We start from the raw sequence: 23185 nt of genomic DNA on the forward strand, positions 1-23185 counted from the left end.
TCTAAATCAAAAATGTTTTCTGACGACGGGCAATATTGGGTTTGATTTAAGAACTTGGCTGACATATCTAGGAAAGATCACATTTTGAAGGATAAAGTATGGTAACCGAATTCTTGGGTTTTATAAATAATATTTTTAACCGACAAGTAAACTTTCTTTTTTTATATATGATAAATTGCTATTTTGACGTTTTATAAACACATTCTGTTTTTATTTCCTGGCTAGTCAGTGCATATTTATCAATATATTTGATTCAGAGCTTTGAAACATGAACGTTATTTTTGAAAAAAGGTACTATTCAATGAAAAATAATTCAAACCGTCATCAACTCTTCACTTTTAACTGTCACATCTAGAAACCCGAATAAAACTGTAAAATCAAATATAAAGCCATTGTATGATGACTGCATAACACGTGTCATCAACATTTAGTTTTTAAAAACCTTTTTGTAAATTCGTTTTACCCATATTTTTATTGTTATTAATTTAAATATTTTAAAAAGAAAAGAGAAAAGCTTTACTTAATAACATTTACGCCGACACTAACGAAATCTTGAAATATAAACGTCAAGATGACTGTAAATAATAAAGAAACAATGTACGTACGAGTACATAGCAAAGAAATAAACATCATCGACTTAAATCCATTCAAATTATTAAAGATTGTTTTCATTGGTATGATATATGTATTGTTCTCGTAAAACTAAATTCACACTTCAATGCGAAACATAATTTCCAAACTAATGTGTATTCCCCTTCGCGTCTGCATCGTAAATTGCAGTATCCGATGTCTGGCAGGGTTGATAAAGACTCTTTATTTTCTGGATTAATGCCCCAAGTCAGGAACATTCCACACATGTTTTGGTCATAGAACTGCAAAGAAATCTGACTACGTAATTGCTTTTGATGAATGGACTTGATGGCAGAAACTCAAATCTTCTCTGGGTATGAAGTGAATGTTTCATGATAAACCTCATCAAAGTAAATCTGGCGTTCCAATAATAATTTGAAAAATAACAATAATTTGGAGTAAACAACATTGTTTTGCCTGGAAGCATTTTGATTATAAATAGATTCCATGGACCATAACGCCTCATTTCTATGAAAAAGGTAGACGACATGAAATACATTTTTAACGATTAAGAATCCTAATGACTTAAAAGAAATTGGGGTCACCTTAATGTCTTAGAATACTACCTTATTGACTTACACAGTGTCGACGCAAACTCTGGCGCAGGTAGTATGTATCGGCACATTTTTAATCAACCGCTAAAGTTGAAATGATTAAGCCTAATATTTAATGATTGCCTTTCTGCTATTGAATTGGCTTATATGTGTGTTGTATATTAAACATTTCTTTTCTGAAGTCATAACATACTCGGTGTATTGGGTATTAAACACCGTTAACAAATTCAAAACATTATGCGTTATTTTCATTTCTAACTACTGCCACGTATTTAGAGGTTCAAACGTATGTTTATGTCATTCTTATTACAAATCACTCCAGTGGTGTTCCGTCGACCGAAATCTTGAATACACCATCTGGCCAGTCCTAATCGTAAAGGAAGTGTATTATCAAATTAATATTATTGAAGATAATGATTATTTAAACATCATCCTTACTTATTCCCTGATGAAATATGATACAAGTAAGAGAACATCTTCACTATTACATGTGCATCATTTCCAAAATTTAAAAACCACCAAAACATTCGTTGCCGTCATATAAAATTTATAATTTCAACCAGAACACTTCGGTTTATCCGGTTTGTTCTCAGAACAGGCCGTTTGTTTGTGTGTTGATATTTTGTATTTTATTTTCAGTAATTATAAGTACTGCATCGCCAGTTTGATTGTAAAAATGTATTTCATGTGTGGAGGTGCACCATTTGATCTGTCCAAGGCAATCATCGCTGAACAGCAAGGCTACAATACCTTCAAACATCTGGAAGAGTGTGAGAGATGATGCAAAGTTTCTTGACGACCAGGACTTTGCTGTGAATTATGTTATAAAAATGCTTACTGATGATATTATTTATAATACTTAATTATATGCATGTTTTATGAAGTCGATAAACTAATTAAGTTGGAATAACTGATATAATATACAAGTGTAACATTTTTAATCTACACTAGGTTGAAAATAGCACTGTTTAAATGCCGTTTAAAACGAAATACGTTATTTATGGAAATGGGTTTAAGGCTTGATTTAAGCGATATAATTTGAAAATTAATGAAGGGGTGACCCCTGAAATCGCATAACCAGGATAGGAAATCACATTTGAAAAAATGAACTTGATCGTTGCAATGCTACGACCACGTTTTTGAATGGAGTGACATTAAAGTACGGTTATAGCAAAAGATGATATATCAATGCACTTCACCTAATTGCACTCAAAAACAAAATAACTCTTATTAATAATAGGAAATGGAACTCTACTCTCTATAAGATAGATACTGTATATAAAACAGCGGGACTGACATGTTAAGCAATGTTTTGAAAAATTACCACATATTGTTATACTTACTAATAAAGTTGATGGTTTACGTACAGAGTTAGAAGTACGTACAAATTGTGCTTAAACTACTGCTGGTTATTGCATTCCGCGGTAAGCCTCTAAGCTTCAGTTCATAGCAGAAGTTAATGGACCTTTGATAAAGGTAAAATGTTTAAGAATTAGCGAAAATAAAGCAAATGTTCATGCTGTCCCCTTTGTAAATAGATGTATAACATGCAGAACTGTTTTCAGAAGCTTTCATTTATCTACCTACAATCATGCCATTTAGAACATGAGCTGTACGACTTTCAGGACTGTCTTATAAACCACTATTATTAATTTGTTTTCACTCACACTTTTTATTCATCAACTATTATATGTGTTTATTAGTAAACGGAGTGTAATTTGGAAACTGACATATGGTTAGAAGTATAAAATAAATATACACTACAATGTTAAGATTTACAAGATTTCGTCATTGATATATTAGACAATGTTTCATAGTATGTAAATATTAGTATAATAGAGTATATAAATATGAGTTTGCATAAGTCATAAGTCTTTTTAAGCATATGAAATGCAAAACACTTGAATCTTTTTGAAAGTCGTAAATACGCTGACGTTTGAGAATCAAAGATTCCTCATCATCTAGAGCGAAATTTCGAACAATCACAGAAATTTGTGAAAGTTTTGAAACTGATATTGTTTTTTTGCAAACGATGATCAATAACAGAATGCTTTAAATAAGAAACCCGCAAGTGTTTTTTAAGAGTATTGGAAATCACGTTCTCCGACTGTCCGTTCATTCAAGTTGTGTATGCTTTCTTTTCAAATTATATTTAAACGACGTCGTATGACTTTATATTAAACGTTTTATATTCTATCACAATAACAATTCTATTTTTTGTGACAGGTTCTTCCACTTTTCCGTTAATGTTTTGATAGCTTTATGGCCTTTTGTAAAATAAAATATTCAAATTTAACAATTAAATTTTGACAATTAAGACAATTTTGGAAGGAATTGAATGGCAAATGAAGAATCAACATCATTGCATTGTGTGCAATACAAGAACACTCACTCAGTGACCATATTTCACCAAATTGCCTCTTTAGAATCATAACTTTCTTTTCCATTACCAATAAAGTTTAAACCCTAGATTACCCGCCTTTCGTTTAAAACCCTTTTTGCTTAGTTCAAAATAATTTTGATATTGATTGTGTTTGAAGATATTGTAATGAAAGGTGAATTGCCAGAACTTGAAATCTTCGCCACGTAATCTAAAACATTGTGTATGCTGATGATTATCTCCTTTTGTTTGAAAAATCTAAACATATGGTTAACTCACTTGATCAGATGTATACTTGTCAGCAGTCACGAGCATCACGCAAGCTGAACAAATATTCTAAAAATAAAGTTGATTCGGTATGTTACTTATTTTGATGTTCAGGGTTTGATGGAGTAAGTCAGACGGTGACAACACCGTTTTCACATAACGATGATTCGCAGTGCAAAATACTTGTATCAAACATCGTAGTCAATTTCTAGTCATACTTTTTATGCAATTATATGAGAAGAACTAGATGGAAATGATCCGCCGTTACCACTGGAATGGGACATAACTTTAAAGCATTTCAAATTTCAAATGGCAGGCTATCATGCTGAATAAGCTGGAATAATTTGTAACTATTCATTTTATTATCAGACTAAACCGAATCTCCAAATCTTCCATAATCCAATAATTTTAGTGTGTCTTGAATATTAATTTAAATATGTTATTGAACACGAAACTATGAGTATAGTTTTTAGAGTGCATATCAAGCTAAGTAAAATGTTAAAACGTTAAAATTGTTATTTCTAATAGTTCACCTCACGCCACTTGGTTTTCACGTAACTAGTTAAAGTAAGTACTTGGTAAGATTGTTTTTCAGAATGATTGTTGACATCATATGACACAAGCATAGAAAACAAAATCAGAACCATCATCTCCCAAGAAAATAATGCATCTAATCGAAAACATGTTTACCACCGAAGAACATGGCACACTTTTATTTCTAATGCAGCAAAAACAAAACTGGTGTTTACCCATACTCATTTGACATGTTTGTTATACGTAGGGATGATACAAATTTGCCGTTTGAGACATGTTATGATCCTCCTGTTCTCTAAAATAACGTGAATAACAGATGCTGACAGGTATTATTGTCTCTAATGGGTGTTGTTCGTGCCTGGAATATAAACATGTCCACATTGAACTGAACAGCCATAGCTTTCAACAACCGAATAACAACACATGGAAGAACAAATCATATTACGTTTACGTCCACTGTTTCTCATGGGATTAATAGGTGTCTGTCCACAAGTTTTGTCATAACCGATGATGGTATAAACTTAAGTGCAACAATTGTCTTTACTTATTTTTCTTAATTGAGTTCACTATTGAGTGTCGTTGGTTTATCATCTTGCTTTTGATCATTCTGACACTTTACTTATCGTCGTTTAGGTTTTTGTCATCACTGGAAATGTCCATGGAGGTAATCTTAGCTAAACTAATACTATGCACTCGTTTTCTTGAATTTTTTTTTAATGGACTGACTTGTTACATACAATTCTTATCTACGTAGAAAATAGGTCATTTTGATTATCATATATTTTCTGGTAGTGTAAATAAGTCTATAACATTTCCAATAAGTGTCGCTACATCATCATTGAGCGTACGGCTGCTGAATGGACTACGACATCAAAAGTGTTCACTTCATGCTGGAACAACTCACATTTGACTAAATGCATAACAATAGAACGTTATAACTTTGCAGAGCCACCCACACGCAGAAGTCACTTCGGTTCAAATTAATCAGTAAATGATCTAGTCATTATTCAGTAAGGTAACATTATTACATTGGTATATTGTTTCGCATGGTTGGTAGTAATTATTGTATACTGATGGTTAAATTTAACTAAATCAAAGGTAAGTATTGTATGTTTTTGTTCAACTTACTACGACAATAATGTATTGTTTCGTTTAGGAAGAATCACATAACGAAATTTTGCTTTAATCAGCTGTTAATATTTTGTTTTTGATAGTTAACGCAACTAGTATGATCGAAAGTTATTCAGCCTACACTTACCCATAAAATTTTAATAATTATACAGTATGACGTCACCCTAACCGATTTATCGGTTAAATTGTTATGCTTACGATGTTATCATATAGGATACGTGTTTGTTTAATTTTAAGTTAGCAATTTAGTTGACTAGAACAAAAAAGCTTTTTTTGACGAATGTCTTTGACACGAGTGAAATATTTACTATGTCCATGAAGTGAAATCTATTGCATTTTACGCTGAAACAACCACATTGAATTTTAGAAAAAAAGCTTGTCATTCATTGAAAATGTTCTTTAAATGATAATATATTGGTAAAGTGCTCCAACGCTTGCCAAATTCTGTCTTCGCAGCAATGTCAGCATTTACGTTCGTTTCTTAAAGAGAATCCGACTTAAATGTCAGAGACAGTGAAGTTTCAAACAGTGATGCAAAATCTTTAGATAGACGAAACAGTTAAGAAAATTAGGATCAGAATTGATAAATCTTCTATGCTACGATTCGTTTTAAATTGCAATCAGATATGTTTAACGTCAAAATAATATTTTTATTGCTGGTTTGAGATATCAATCGAGAAAACAAACAAAAAAGACAATTTATCATATGTAAGAAAAACACGACCAGAAACATTGCCTTAGTTACTTTTTTTTATACAATTTCAAAATGTATTTGCTACAGATTTGAAGAACTCGTTCAACACTCATTGCTCTCTAGAAAAACGGTTTCAAGTATAAGCGAGTCTTGATCACCTCTTGATAATTTACTAGGTTTTCTATGTTGAAGGTGCAATTTCAATAAATGTACATGAGAAACTGACGGTTACTTTTTTACGATACTTTTTTTAATTAATAAATGCAAACTACGAGACAAGCCCCGTTGACAAAATAAGAACGCTGTTTAATTGAGCAAAGCAAAGCCCAAGCGACAATGACCCATTGGCATATATATTATTGTAAGTCTCTGAACAGGTTTGTACATTGTTTTTGTAGTTTTAATCTATTAATGATACATCTTCAACCTTAAAATTCGAACAAACTCGTGGTTGTCCGGTTACCGCAGTGGGTAGCGCACTCGCTCATCACCTAGGCGACCCAAGTTCGATTCCTGGCATAGGCGCATGTGGATTTGGTTTGTGATCACCAAGCCGGACAAGTGGGTTTTCCTCCGGGTTCTTCGGTATCCCCCAAATCACAAGATCGTACTCTCGCGTAAAACGGACCAACGAGAGTGATTAATATAACGTTGTAATAACTTGTTTCACAATCGTTGTAAAATAAAGATGTTTAAACTTACAAACTTGCTTCAAAATTCTGATATATGCCACGTTCATGACAGGTCACTAATTCCTGTTGGAAGCATGGATTACAATGCATGTCACGCCGAAAAGATTGCCTAAAAGTTATCTGTCTCAAATTCTTCCTCTCATGTGGGATTGTATAAATTATTTATTTAGACATCAATCGGCAAACATGCACATCATTTTTTACACTTCCGGAATAATTCACATCGCTCTTATTTGTAATTTCCCCCCGTGCTTTAGAAATGTTGCATGATACTTAATTTAAGTTATTAAAACAACAAAACATTTTTAATTCTACGCTCAAATCCTTTTGAAAACAAATTTAGAAGATGAACGACGTAGATGGAATAATGTTTGAAGTAAAAAAAAATCAAAACAACACAGCAGTATTTTACTTATTGTTTGAACAAATGTGTTTTTACAATCATTGTGCAGTCTTTTTACTGCTCATTGAATAATTGTTAAAATATATCCGATAAGATAGAAAGGTTTAGATGATGACCGAGGCGTTCCGATTGTTACGATCAACTCAACTTAAACATGTGTCTTATCGCATTCAGGTCACATACAATAAATTGCAGGGATCATTAAAAGACAAAACACATGACAAAGATATTAATGGTTAGTAATGCATAAAACAACACTTTTCAACTAAATATTATGCTGAATTGAATCAACGTATACAAACAAACAATACAAGCTTTATTGAAATTAAAAGGAAGACAATCGTATGTATGTTCGGAAGTAATACTTCCTTTCTGTTCAAATGAACTTGAACATAGGTAATGTTTTACGAATTTAACTGTTTTATCTGGTCTGCTTTTCGAAGGAAAAAATCTGAGCCAGGTTCAGATAATTAATTCACTTTCATTTTTATTAGTTTTAATGCTTATTGTAACCTGTTGTTCACGTCACAAATTATTCCAGGACAAACGTCCGCTATAGATTACTGCTATGGAATTAAGCAAATGTAAACTATTTTCATCCTTTTATGTTAGCCTGGTATCTGGAAGTATATATTAAAATTTAAATATAAATATAAGGCCATTAAATGATGACTGCACAGCAACATCTCGTTAATTTAGTTTATGAAAGTCTTCCAGGTTATTTTTGTTTATGTATATTTTCATTAATATTTAATTATATCTGCTTTTGAAAAAATACACCACTGCGTAATATTTAGCTAAACATGTTTTTGCAAAATAAACGTCAAGTTGATTGCTAATAATAAACAAAAGGTCTTTGGCTTGAAAACAAGCGTCCTAGAATCGAATCCTTTCATCGCAATCCATAACGAAATAAGACTGTTTTGCCATCTATATATTTACATTTCCCTGTCTTTTGTGCATCAATCAAACTAAAGCTCTCATTTTGACCTTGCAAGATATCGGTTCCCTTCACTTTAGATAAGTTGGAAATAACTTTGTCAAGTGACTTAGTTTTCGTTGGATTCTAATTACTTATCTTGTTTTACACGTTATAGAGTGACTCCAGGGACATGCTGTTCGAACAATGGCATACGCTTAAGAACAATACACGCAAGTCTATGACATTTAAAAGCCGACGAGGTGCACTAAATCTATGCCTTATAGGGATGGAAATTATTTGCAAAACTATCGCATAATATGACGATATTACAGCAGCGTGTGCCATTTTTTTAGGATTAGTGCATTGCAGACGGAGATTAAATGGTCGAGGCTTTTGTCCTTATAAGATACTAAATCAATAGAATGTGGTTGGTGGAAACCTTACAGCAGAACGCTAGGTTGATGTGCTATTGAAACAAACGGTTATTTCTTTCTAGGCATTCACGCTTACATCGTCACACTTTTCAACCAAGACGATTCAAATTCGCTCCGGTAGAGGGAGTGAGTGCACCACATACGATATTAAAGTTTATGACGAATTAAGTAAATATGTGAGTTTGAATAGGTGTAGATAAGACTATATGAATGTATACTACTCAAAGAGTTCAAATTTATTTGTAAGGCTCAATTATTGTCATATATGTTTTGTACTCGTAAACTGAACCCAAACATCAGTTTCAAATAATTGTATGTATCTTCTCCGTAAATTGTGGTATTCAATGTCTGGCAGGGTTGATAGAGACATTCAAATTTCTTGATAAATGCTCAAAAACATCCCACAGAATGTTCCGGTCATAGAACTACAAACATACCTTTTACGTACGCTTGTGATAAATGAACTTGATTGCAGGGAGCGCAAAATCTTCTCTGTAAATAAAATGAATCGTTCTTGATAAACCTCATCAAAGTGAATCTGGCTCACCAATAATTATTCGAAAAAATAAATATTTCGAGTAAACAAACTTGTTTTTTCAGGAAGCATTTCGAGATTAGGTAATGAAGGATTTTACGGACCAAAATGGCTCCTATCTATATTTTTCTCATGTCATCACAAACTCGGGCAAGACATTGAAGCACCGTAAACGAATTCAAAACTTCAATTGCATTTTCATGTATTACTTTCGCCACACTTTTAGAGCTTTATACGCTTTTTCAGGATGAGTTATTTAACTCCATGTATATATTTATGTGCCCTTTTAAAAGAGCTTCAGTACTGTTTTTTATCCAAGAAACATGCATTAAGAGTACGTCATAAAAGGTTTCAGCTGTATTCACAATCGAGCAAAAAAAGCTCAATACAATTTCAAATAGACGCGCACCTTGTTTGCGTTTTTTTGAAGAAGAAGTGAACCTGATCGTTTGAATGTAACGCGCACAGTCGTCCAGGGTAATTTTACATTTAAGAACGATTTAAAGCAAAGCATTAATTACCAATGCATTACCAATGCACTTATCATTATTGCACCCAAAACAGGATATGTCTACCATAGACAAGAAAAAAGGAGCTTTTCTTCTTATTAGACAGAATCTGTCTTTAAAACATTAGGACTGACATGTTAAGATATATTATATAATTGTTACACAAACACAGTGTTAATTGTTTAAGTACAGAGGTGAATTACGTACGAAATTTGCTTAACTGTGCAGTTCCAATCACTGCTGGTTATTGCGTTCCGCGATAATTGCCCAACCTTCAGATTGTGATGAGAGATTATGGTCCTCTGATTAAGCTAAGATGTTTAAGAATAAGCGAGAACACAAAAATGTGAACCTGCTGTTTCCTTTCTGAATAAAAGTAAAATAAGCGACTGAAATCATCTCCAGAAGGTATTTGCTATATACCTCATATATCATAAAACAATTGATTGTTAGACTTGCAGGACAGTCGATACAATGTATTTTAAACAACCATGATATGTATATCTTTCGCTGACTTTGTTTTAATTTTGTTATATATGGTTTTATGATTATCGTCTGTTATGTTCGTCATTGACATATTCATCTTTATCAGAAAAAAACGACTTACGTGTGGAATTAAAACAAAAAATATAACATTTTAGAGATCTAAATGATTGCACCTACTATGGTAATTTACGTCAGGCAATAATACACAATGTTTCGTTCTATGTAAATCGTAGTTCATTTCAATATATTTGTTATAAATACATAAAACATATTAGTTCTAGTTAGATCAGGTCGCCAGAGGTGATGGACGGTATTAGATACCAGATCCTTTAATGCTGTAACAGTTTAGAAAGTTCCGTGATCTCTCTGGATGAAACATTAATAGCTTTCACTGGGATGTGCCTTGCACGACAGGAAGAGCATTTTATTCCGACAAAATGATTCTGTCTCTATAAAGCATTTCTATTTTCTTATATGTACTGCGTCATTGTCCTTTCAAACTAAAGGATACTTTCAAAATGACATGCATGAGCTTGTAATGATATTGAATTATATAGTCTCAAATGCTTCTCAGAAGACATTTCGGGTGACAACAATCTCAAACGAACCCGCTAAATGTGATGTATTCTGTCATAGTCCGAGTAAAACGGAAAATTCTGGAGGTATAGGTGATTTGGTATGATAGTTATTATAAAGAATTTGAAGAAAATAATCGGACAACACATTCACTGATTGTGTTAGTGGTGGTGTAAAACACATGTTTAACACTGCTCTTTTTATCCAATGTCAACAGTTCCGCCTGATCACTGGAACAAAACTGTATAGTATGTAAATGATAGACAATAATGCTAAAATAGAATACTATGCTTATATTTATCATCTTATTAACCGAAACCTACCAAGTCTCATTAAACCGTGATACCTTCCAGTATCAAACATTTTTTTCAGGAATATTAATTCATAGACGAGTATCGTTATTGTACATGGGACTCTAATTATAACGTAAAATCTGCATGTTAAGTAAGTTAATTGGCGTATTAATACCTGTCATTGTTAATTTTATTCCTCTCGGTGTCCACGTAATTGAAGTAAGAATTTGTATGTAAATTCAGAATTATTGTCAAAATGGTATGATACAAGCATATGTAGCATATTCTGAAATGTCTCTCTCGAGTATTTATATCCAAGTAAAACATATATACCTTTGAAGAACATGTACACTTTGGCAGACTGATACCCCTAGTTCCACAACATAAAAATGGTGTTTACCCATAGTTGGCTGATATGTATCATATGTGGAAGAAGTGATGGTACACATTAACGATGAGAGACATGTAATGATTCCCCTGTTCTCTAAGATAATGTGAAGAACAGATACTGACTGTAATTATTGTGTCTAAACGGTGTTTTCGTGTCTGGAAAATATAAAAATGTCAACAATGAACTGAAAAACCATAGTTTTCAACAAACCGAATCAAAGCACATCGAAATAATATTGCGTTTATGTCGACTGTTATTCGTGCGTTGAATAGTTGTCAGACGATAAGTGTATTCATTACCCATGATGTATGTGTTCATGTTAACTGAACGTTTTACAATTATCGTAGCTGATGTATTTTTCCTCTAGCTTTGCGTTGGTTTATGATTTGGCATTTAATAAGTAAGCCAATATACTATCAATAGTAAGTATTGTTGACTTCTGGAAATGTCCAGCTAGTTTCTTTTTCATTATCCATTTTTTTTTAAAAATTGGTAAAACAATCATAGTTTTCCTGAAATTTGTTGGCTAAATGAAACTCTTATCTAGAGTCCTTGTGAGTTTTCTATATTTGTCTGTTAATTTGTTACTAGTATTTGGACTACGTTTCACAACATCGTTTTTACGAATACTAGAACACATATCAATTAAACAATGTACACACAAAACCGATTCATATTTTATGTTATTTTAACAATTTCGGATAAAAATGACAGAACCAATAATTGACCAGTTTTGAACCATTGGCAAAGGTCCATCGTCATATTAACCATTTTCATTCTTATATTTACATGGAAAATAGTTGTTTGTTTCAGTTAAAGCTAGCAATTAATTTCACAAAGTGAGAACCAAAATTTAAATTTCATGAATGGCTTTGCTACGAGTGGAATATTAACTTGGGGTGGATTGTTTTGCAATCCTACTCTAAAACAAGCATTGTTCTATCTATTTGATGCTTGTCATTTATTCAAATTATTTTTTAAAATGGCATTTGTTATTTTGCATTTATTTAAACATTGCATATCTATTTATACAAGTTTTTGTGCAAAATCTAAGTCAAAACTAATCTTTTTGAGGAAAACCGAAGATGCAATATTTTATACCAGCGGAACATTTGGTTATATTTGAAAATAACACCGTCAACAAACATATCATAATTGTCGTATATAAACTAACTGCCATCGAGTGTTATAATGATCACTTGACATATATTGAAATTGCAATGATTCTTCTATCTGTTTACAGTTACCTCATATAGTTTATAGTTTACCAAATAAACATTTTTATCTTGTCTGTCTTTCGGAGGTATTGTCATAGCTTTAGTGTCGTTGTCGTCTTCGTTATCTTAGTGCGAACACTTTAAATTTAACCGAAACTCAAACCCGTCCAAATGTTCAAATGAAACTTATTACACATGTTTCCAGCATAAGTACGTACATGTATATCAAGACCCAACTAAACTATTTAATAATTTACAAACAAATATAAGACCATCGGATGATGAATGTACAGCACGTGCCATCTCGTTGATCTAGTTCATGCGAAGCATCAATGTAATTATTGGTTGTAGAAATATTTTCAGAAAAAATTAATTGACACTCCGTATATTTACTCAGAAACTGGGTCAAACAACAAAGTCTCGTAATACAAACATCATGATAACAACAAAAGATGACGAAACGATTGGTTTGTTCATAGAAAATAAATCAGCGTCCTAAAATTACATCCTTTCATTGCAATCCATATAGTAATTAGATTGTTTTACCAATTTATAAACTAATATTTTCCTGACGTCCCTATCTTTTGTGCATCAATCATATATGAAAATGGAAACTATTACAAGTGAAAGACGAAATCTGGTTAAAACGCAATTGAGTGACTGCAGGGAATGGACTACGATCTATGACATACATTTATGAACAAACCACGCAAGTCAATGAAAATTAAAGACTGACACTGTACCATCAAAGTTTTCCTAGAAATGGGAATTATTTTTAAAAGCTGTCATAATTTATTGCGACATTTCAACAGCGGATCGCGATTTGCCGTGTTCAAGTGTTTTATGGCTTTGCGCATGGAATGCGGGTTTACAATGGTCCAGGATGATATCCCTATGTAATATGAGAGCCATATTTTGTTGTTGGCGGTAGCGTTATCACACCTTGCTATGAGATAATGAATCAATATGGGATTATTGATGCACAGTCACGCTGATGTCGTCTCTTGTTCACAGCAGGACTGTGCGAATTCATTCCGGTGTAGGCAGAAATTGTGAAAAACATTAAATACTCATGATATTAAAGTATCTGACTGGTTGTGGACCTGTGTGATTTTTAAAAGGTGTTTAAAAGGGATAAGATTGTATATATAGTCAAAGATTTAAAAATAATATGGAATGACAAAGTACCGTTTTCATGAGCATGATGCGAAATGTAGTGTACTCGCTCCATTAAATCAATACCTTAATCCAAAACATCTCTTCCAAATAATTGAATAATTGTGAGTATTTTCCTCGTGTCTGCATCGTGAATATCGGTATCCATTGTCTGGCAGGGTTAATGGCGACGTTCTATTTCCTTTATTAAAGCGCAAAGTCAGGAACATCCCACATTTGTTTTGGTAATAGGACAGCAAACAAATCTGAATATGGTATGGCTTGTGATAAATGGAATTTATAGCAAGAATTTTATTTTTGTGTGTGCAGAAAATGAACGTTTTTTGATAAACCACATCAAATTGAATATGGCTTCCAATTTCTTTCGAAAAATAGCAAATATTCGGAGGAAACATTGTGTTGTCAGGAAGAGTGTTGAGTACAGGTTATGCATATTACTAATTTTTCACAATGCCTACTATCTATATTTTTCTGATGTCATAACAAACTCATTCAAATATAAGCCGTCACAAGATAGCAATATATAAGAACTGAAGAGGGAGATCAGACCATACACACCAGGGCTTTGGGTTCGTTGCCCTACTAGATGGACAGTACGCGCAGCCGGTCTAAACTTTGTCTGAACTGCTACAACTTAATGAATGTAATGCGCTTAACCATACGGATTTACACAAAACTTAACCCCACTATTTGATATTTTTATTTATGCATATATAAATTATATTATATTTTGTATTTTCCTGCTATCATCGCTCACTGCATATGTATACTTAAAATGAGTTCTGCTTATTGTGTAGCGCTGAAGAAATGTACAAATTGTATCCCTTTCTATGACAATCATTTAGAAAACACATTTGCTCGTTCGATTTGTTTCGCAAAATGGCTAAAGAATATTTCTCATTGGGTTTTAGAAACGTTTTCTTTATCTGTATGTGGCCATCATGCGCATAAGCCTCATGTCCCGCTGAAAATATCCGAAATACCAATCAAAATTATGTTTACATATGACGTCGAACACACATAGTGTGTATCGATTTTATAACTACACCATGTTTGAAATATACTATTTTTGTAGTTATTTAAGACCCGTTTTTTCCGCATGAACTGCGACTTAATTCCGCCAATATAGAACAATTTCCAACTATATATACCACTTAAAGTACTTTCTGGCAATACTATTTAACCTTATCGTCAAGAAGACATAACGACGACAAATTGCATAAGTTGTCATACTGATTTCCGTAAATTTGCAAACTTATTTGTTCCCATTAATAAGAATGACTTGACTGACAAGTGGGTCATTTGTTGACGTAGGGACGATACTTAACTGCGGTTTGACACTTGAAATTATCCTCCTGTTCTCTTAGATAAGTGAAGAGCAGATACTGACAGACATTATTGTTTTTAGCGGGTGTTATTCGTGCCTTCAATATCAGCATGTCAAAATATTTGCCTCCTAAGTGAATAACCACATCTTCCAACAAACCAAATCAAAGCGCTTCGAAAACAGAAAAAGAGTAGAAAATAGAAAAGTATTTTATTGCGTAATATTTAATTTTCTCGTTTACCAAATAGATTCCTGTAATTTTATTGGTTACCGATTAAACAATGGTGAATAAACCTGTACACGTTACCCTCGTAGCAACAGTATTGTCTATCATTGGTTGGTGATTTGGATTTAGATCAATAAGTTGTAAATCTATTAAAGTAGGTTTTTACTTCTGGATATGGCCAAGAAGTATCTGCTGACGCATGTTTTTTATGTATGTGTTATCTGGAAATCATTCCATTAACTCGTTGTTCATTCACACTTATGCATACACAGATTAACACATCAGATGCATTCATATATTACAAACAGCATTGCAATGAAAACTACATGGATAATGCAGGCATTTACACCTTAACTGTAGTCTAAACGTCTTAATGAATGGCACAAAGATCAAAGGCCGAAGCTAAACAGATGCCTGAATAGAAGGTTTTGCTAAACTCGAAACGGTTTTTGTCATCTTATCATCACATTTATCACTGCCATGAACTTATATCAATATACAATATGTTTATTGCACCTATAAAGTCTGATTATAATTTATACAAAGGACAAGTTGGGAAGTTGCGAACGACAATCCCTATGATCGGCGTGTTTGACAATAATTGTCATAAAAATACAATAGTTGCACGACCTTTATCACTGTATTGGTCTGACTAGACATGCAGTTACTTCAAGATAGAAGAGTAATACAGTTCTATATAAAAACACTGATAGTTTCGTTTATTGCCATATTAAGCCAAACTAGACATGTTAACGACCGTTCATCGTCGGCTACGCTTCCGCTAGAACAATGTTAATGATGATGTTGTAGATGGGTACGGACAGCATGCCGTCTTTCATACAATACTCTTGCGGGTCCGTCACGTCGGTGGAGTTTCAGAACACTGAACCGTTTTGTAAACACTGTTGAATACGTGAGTTTTGAATGCCTGTTGACTCCATATTATTTTGAAATCACCTGGAAGTGTTTTATATGTAAAACTATCATACTATCAAGTTCATGTCGCTTTTTTATAAGGTGTTTATATGGCCTTAAAAGACTGTCCGATGTCCGATTTGATTTCAAATAAAGATAAAATAAAATATCCTTCTTGTCATGTACTTTTGAATGTTGTATGCGTTGTATGGTAGAAGTAATCAGCTAATATTTACACCCCAACTTCCATTACTTAAATGAACTGCCTTTCGGCAACATATACATGAAAACTATTGAGCAGATCTTGTTATTGTTTGTATTGTGTCAGCAGGTCCCGTAAAATGTAAATAAACATTTTAAGTGTTAATTTGTTATATTTTAAATGAATTGTTGTCATAAGTGTTCCAATTTTACGTTTTAAAGTGATTTCAAGTGGTTGATCTTTTCCCTCGTTATTGTGACGTCATTTGAAAAAATGTTTCCGGTGACAGTCGGGTCGTTCTATTTACAGAATGGGTAAGAACGGATTACTAAAAGGTTTTCTTAAATGAAGTATTTTTTTAACAATTCTTGATTGAAATAATGAACTTTTGGTGTAAATATAAGGAATGAATTGCGGGGTTGATGTCATTATCGGGGATATGAACGCAATTGGGCTGGTCAAAGTACGCGTGAAGTCCTTCGGACTCCACACACATTGACCAGCCCACTTGCGTTCATACCCCGGTAATGACATCCACCCCGCAATTCATTCCTTAAATAATTCCCTTTTAAATTAAACGACCTTTGTATCTGGTCCCCAGGTATGAACATTTAACATTACAACAAATTCAGCTTTGGCACAAAGGATTCCTCACACAACGTTGTGTTTTGGGACCCGGATCAGCGGCCCGAGGAGCTCTTTTCGTCTGAAGCTTCTTATGGTGTAACGAAGCACATTTAAAATACAGAAACATGTATTGAATTATACATAAATACATATAACTGTCTCTTGAGGAATCAACAGTATATAGCATCAATTGTTGCACTTACATATCAAATACATCTGGCAATAAAACTATGGATGGTACATTTTCAAAAAGATGCATGAAGAAAAAAATAATCATTCTTTAAAGATTGCTTATATATCAAAGAAAACTTATTTTGAGTACAATTATATGTGCAGCTGTTTTCCCACGAGACATTTGTTATTAAGTCCTAAAGTCCAAACAAAAAACAATGTTGTTGCTCTTTAGTAATCACCCAATCCGTCCATTCGTCCGTCCTTTTTTAGAAACACCAAAGATATTGACTTATTACATATATTTAAAGTATCATTATGTTCTTATATGACCAGGTACAAAATATTCGTTGTTTTACATAAAGTAAAATTGCACAGGGATTTCTTGGTGACATTTGCTCCAGAACTTTTACGAATGGCTCATATTGAATCGTCATTTATCTCTCAATGTCAATAAACCAATCAGAAGAACAACCGGAAGCATGAAATATGAGATCTTTGTAGAAAATGGCTAAATCAGGTTTCTCGTACAAACAGAATAATTCAATTACTGTTATAACAAAGGGGGCTGTGATGTCAGAGAAAACTGCCAAGCAATTTAGACAGATGACTTAATGCTGTCAGAGTCAGATTTCACATTCGAAATCTTAATGAATAAATAGCAAGTACAAATGTCCAATTATAATTGCCAATGCCTTATGGTTTTATGGCGAAAATTCAGGTGTTTTTATTACAAATTTGGTGGGTTATTTTGGCAACACCTATCTTCATTTCTTTTAATGAGGCGTTACAATCATGATTTCATTTCTACTAGACTAACTGACCCGTTTCCCTCCCGACCCTACACATTTTGATTGCATGTTTTTATATGTGGATTTAATTTAGTAATTTCTAAAATAAATGAATTAATTTGAGTTTTACTTCAGATGTTAAGTTGTCTACAATGATATACCCTGATTTAGGTCATTGTGTTAAGTACAGAATCCCGGTTATGCAAAAAAAACAATAATAATAGTAATGCTTACTTAACTATGAAAAGTGTATTGGAGGTTAAAGTGGAAACATTTTTGTAATTTGTTGAAATTGCTATTTTTGACAATACACAAGCGCGGGTAAAAACCATGCTTTTCTCGAGCTCCTTTGTCAACAGCCCTCACTCGCAAATAGTGTTAATCAGTTAATATATAAGTTCAATATCAAACGTGCAAGTATTTCTCTGTAATTTATTTTCTATGGTTTATATAAATGCTTATGTGATGCTTTAATTAAATTGCTATGATTCTGAAACATAAACAAAGAAGGTGAAGCCTGGTAATATTTATTTGTCTTTTATATTGTTTTATTTTATTTTGTCATAAGAGTGCATATTTATGTGAAAATACTGTAGTGTTATAATTTTTATGTTGATTTTCAATTTTGGTTAAAAAAACCCCCGTTTTATTTAAATTGCTTCAAAGGCGATAATATTGTTTTGTTTGAATAATTAATCTATTTTAATCTCTTTTGCAACCGGTTTTAGAATGATTGAAAGTTAAACATTGCCGAAAATAATAACTATTGCTTATTGAGTCCGTACACCATTTAAAAAAAATATGTTGAAAAGATGAGTCACTCCGACCGGTAACAAGGTTTAATTATTATTACAAAAACAATTGATTTCAGTGCAAACAGGTTGCAACATAATGAGTAAATTAAACACAGTTGTTTAAATGTTATAACTGTCCGGATTCGTAATTGCTACGAGTCGTTTGATAATGCTATCAGATATCGTCCTTGTCGAAATAAATACTGTTGTAGCTGGTCCGACATCAACAATGAAAATGCAAGCAAAATAATTGCCTAGTTTATGTGTTATGCGAATTGTGCTTGTTAGTCTAACATTTGATTTGAAATTCAACAAATTCAAGTACCGGTTTAAAAAAACAACAATATTTGTTTTTCACACAAAAGCATATTAACAGTATCAAAAGACTTGTTCGTAACGGAATTTCAACACATCTCTGATGAACTACTGACTGGGAAACATTTAACATATCCTTCTTACACCACAACATGACGCAGAGGATCATGAGACTATGTTGAAGATTGATTGGACCTCAAAACTAATAACAACTATAATTTTTAAGTGTTTATTTATTAGCAACCCGTTCACATTATATTGTAAAACAACTTAGGTTGCTTCTTTAAAGCAGAATTGGTCAAATAAAATAGTTTAAAAATGTCAATTTTAAGCCATCTCCTTTTGAAAAAAGGGAATACGCTATACACATACAATACGAACGCAAGTATGTATGGTCGATTTATGAAGGTCGAAAGTCATATAATGCTGTGTAATATTTACAATATGTGTATCATTACGTCATTTATGTTTGTTTTTGGTTTAATTTGCTAAGTATTTATCAAACATGTTTTCGTTTTGTTTCGATCCTTTATTATATATGTCTGCATAAGAACCAAATATTAATTCAACTTTACCAGGTGCATTGGTTATAAAGATTCGGTTTAATACAAATGTTATCATTTATTCTTTTGGGGGATTATTTTCAATACTTTGTCATTCTCTTCACTTCACACTGTACCAAGAAGAGGCAGCCTGGTATTAATTATTTGGTGAAAAGCTTGTATATTGATTTGGATTGTTTTGTCGTTAAGAATGCATTTCGATGTAGAACTACTGTAGGATTATAATATTAATGTTGTTTGTCAATTTTGGTTAATATAAATAAACGTTTAATTTCAAAATACTTTGTTTGATTCATTTATGTATTGTGATTCCTTTATCAAGCGTCTTTAGAATGACTTAAAATTAAACATTGCTGAAAATAATAATTATTACTTATTGAGTTCGTACACCATTAAAAAAGATTTTCATCTGAGTTATCCTAGCCCGTAACATATTTCAGCTCTAACAGAATGCAACATCATTCATAGACCAACCACAAATGTGAGAAGGGTTACACTGTCCGAAATCTAGATTGCTACGAGTCGTTGGATACTGCCATCAGATGTCGTTCCTCGAAATAATTACTGTTTTAGGGGATTTTTGAAAACACTTTGTCATTCTCTTTATTTCGCTTTGTTGGAAAAACATAAATTTCGAATGTTACAATTATATTGCATTTTATCTGTGATGATAAAACAAGGTTACGTTATATACCAATGGCTATGGAATATCAAAGTCCATGAATGATCCATCATAGACCACGTACATACTTTCAGACACATTAAAAGCATCACAGTTGGCCATGTAGAGTTTCCCTCGCAGCAATTGCAAGAGAGGTAAGCAGTATAACAGTTGGCTTCACATAATTGGAATGACATAAAAATTGTAACAATTTGTGTGTTTTTTTTCAAATTTATACTTTTGATCACATTTATCGGAATTTAACTGAACTTTTAGTTACTGAAGCTAATTTACCAAACGACCAAAAACATTAATAAGCAAAAAATGCATAATCACATTCATCCTCACTGCAATTATTTATAGAATAATACATGGTTGACCATGGCTAAAGCCCTCGGGCAATTATTCCTGACACTGGGGCAATAATCAACCAAAAGCCATGGTCAACCATGTATTATCCTGTATAATACATCTGTTTTGTCATTTGTCAATGATTTAAAATGGATTTATAAACATGATTTTGTGTAATAATGAAAGATATGTCATATAATTTTATTGCTCTTAAATGCGTTAAATATCACATCATAAAATATATTGTCTTTGTTGGAGAAATACATCTTTGACAATACTATTCCGTTGTCGTATGGTATCGTATTAGATCTTTTTTCAAAATAATTTTCGTTATGGGCCAATGCGCTGGGGGATTATAAAATCATATTTTTTGTCGCTTACTGCTTCATGGAACTCTTTGATTGCAGTTATTTATTAACAAAAGCATGTCTAAATAAAAGTTACTTTTTACATTATTTCAGAACTGACATGCTAGGCTGTTGCGCTTGACCTTATATAAAAATCCGTGTATATCTGAAACACTTCTAACGCAGACAGAACTTCATTCAGGTAATAGACGTATCTTTTAATTGTTTTCTTTTTCTTGGAGGCTGTGTAAATGACCGTTACAAAGGTCATGTCACCTTACATAAGAGACAAGTTGTATCGCCACAGTTGACGTTTTTTCTGCGTGAAAGGACTATTTATGAAAAACAAAGTGGAATCAAATGGGTTTGTATTCCATCCATTTTCTGGTATTCTTATATCGTTGAAATGCCAGTTGCAGAATACGCTAATGGCTGTAAATACTTGTTTTAGAAAAGTGAACAACTATTAAAACAGTTGTCAAAGAAAGTCAACATAGTGTTTCATTATACTTCTATGTAAAAATACAAATGGTAGTATGAAAAGGCTGAACTCAATTATGACGAATTCATTGTTGGATCTAAAAAAACTTAACATTTTTGTCGATCATGACATATTTTTTTACCATTATGTTATTATTAAACAATGTGCTTTTAGCCTTCTTAATAATCAAAATACTATTTTTATTGACATTAAAAATGGCAGAACATTTCTATAAAACCGTGTTTTGAATTACCACCATACTGGTTGTTTAAACCAGTGTATTTGTACCCAATGTCTTACCTGTCCCAGCATCCATCAATAATAGCAAACTTAAACAGAAGATCGTTATCGGAGTCAGGATCAGCTACAAGATTATGTAATATGAGGTGAAACACATCATCTGCAAATAAATGAATAAAGCAAACTCATCCCATGTACGATGCAATTGTTGTACAGTCAACACTGTTTGTATAAGTACACAAAAAGACGGTTAAAACAAGTAATTCAATACAGAACATGCTTTCATAGTGAGGTTACCTGGTACTCGTACGCGATTTCGTCGGTGTTGGTGATCGCGCAAACCTTGAGGCTGTGTTGGCGGCTCTCCGGGGAAAATTGAACGGTAATGTGTATCTGGTAAGTATATTAAAATATATGTATTGAAAGGTGTATTGATATCGGATGGGGCACCGCGGCTCTTTGTCACACACTTGTAAAGAAACACCATTTTAAAGTTAAAAAGAACTGTAGCTTTTGCTCCAGAAAACCTGATGGAAAAGTGATAAGGTATATTAAATTACATCAAAATCAGTCCCTGGAAAGAGTTGATAGGGTACGCGGGTACGCTATAGAAATGACGGATAATGCTCCAGAAAACCTGATGGAAAAGTGATAAGGTATATTAAATTACATCAAAATCAGTCCCTGGAAAGAGTTGATAGGGTACGCGGGTACGCTATAGAAATGACGGATAAAATTACTGGTTATAAAAAAGTAGAAATAACCTTTGAAATGGCTTTTGTATATGGTAATTAGGGAAATTTGACCTGATGACACAAGCAATACCGTCGGTTGCCCTTATTTTTAGTTAATATACAAAGCATTCGTGTAATCGTATTGAAGTGAAAAAGTTTCCGATGCAGTGATTATTTTAGACATGGGAAGAGCAGTGACATAATTTACTGAATGGCCCTCATCAGATGGCTTCAACTATACTTTTGTGTAACCATTCCGGTATCAAAAAGAAATGTTCGAAGTCTGAGTTTAGACGTTAATTATTAGTGCTGTAAAGATCAAAGTCCGAAATTTAATATTCCAAACCAAAAACAGTATACACAATCAGTTATTTGTTTATATTGAGGATTGCTGAGGGTGAACTGCGGAAACTTTTTATACAGCTAGTAAGAGCTGCACTCTCAAAGAATTAAGTGTTGACATCTTTTATTTTATATTTGCTCTTGGAATGAGCCAGTTTTTGCGTAAAAATCTGCAAATTAGTGATTTAAGACTGCTGACAAAAGATCAGATCGCAGATTTGAACATGTCCGGTCGGAAATGAGTGTGTTAAGGCTTTGATCAATGATAACGGTT

This window comes from Mya arenaria, chromosome 7, assembly GCF_026914265.1.
Source record: "Mya arenaria isolate MELC-2E11 chromosome 7, ASM2691426v1".
NCBI lineage: Eukaryota > Metazoa > Mollusca > Bivalvia > Myida > Myidae > Mya > Mya arenaria.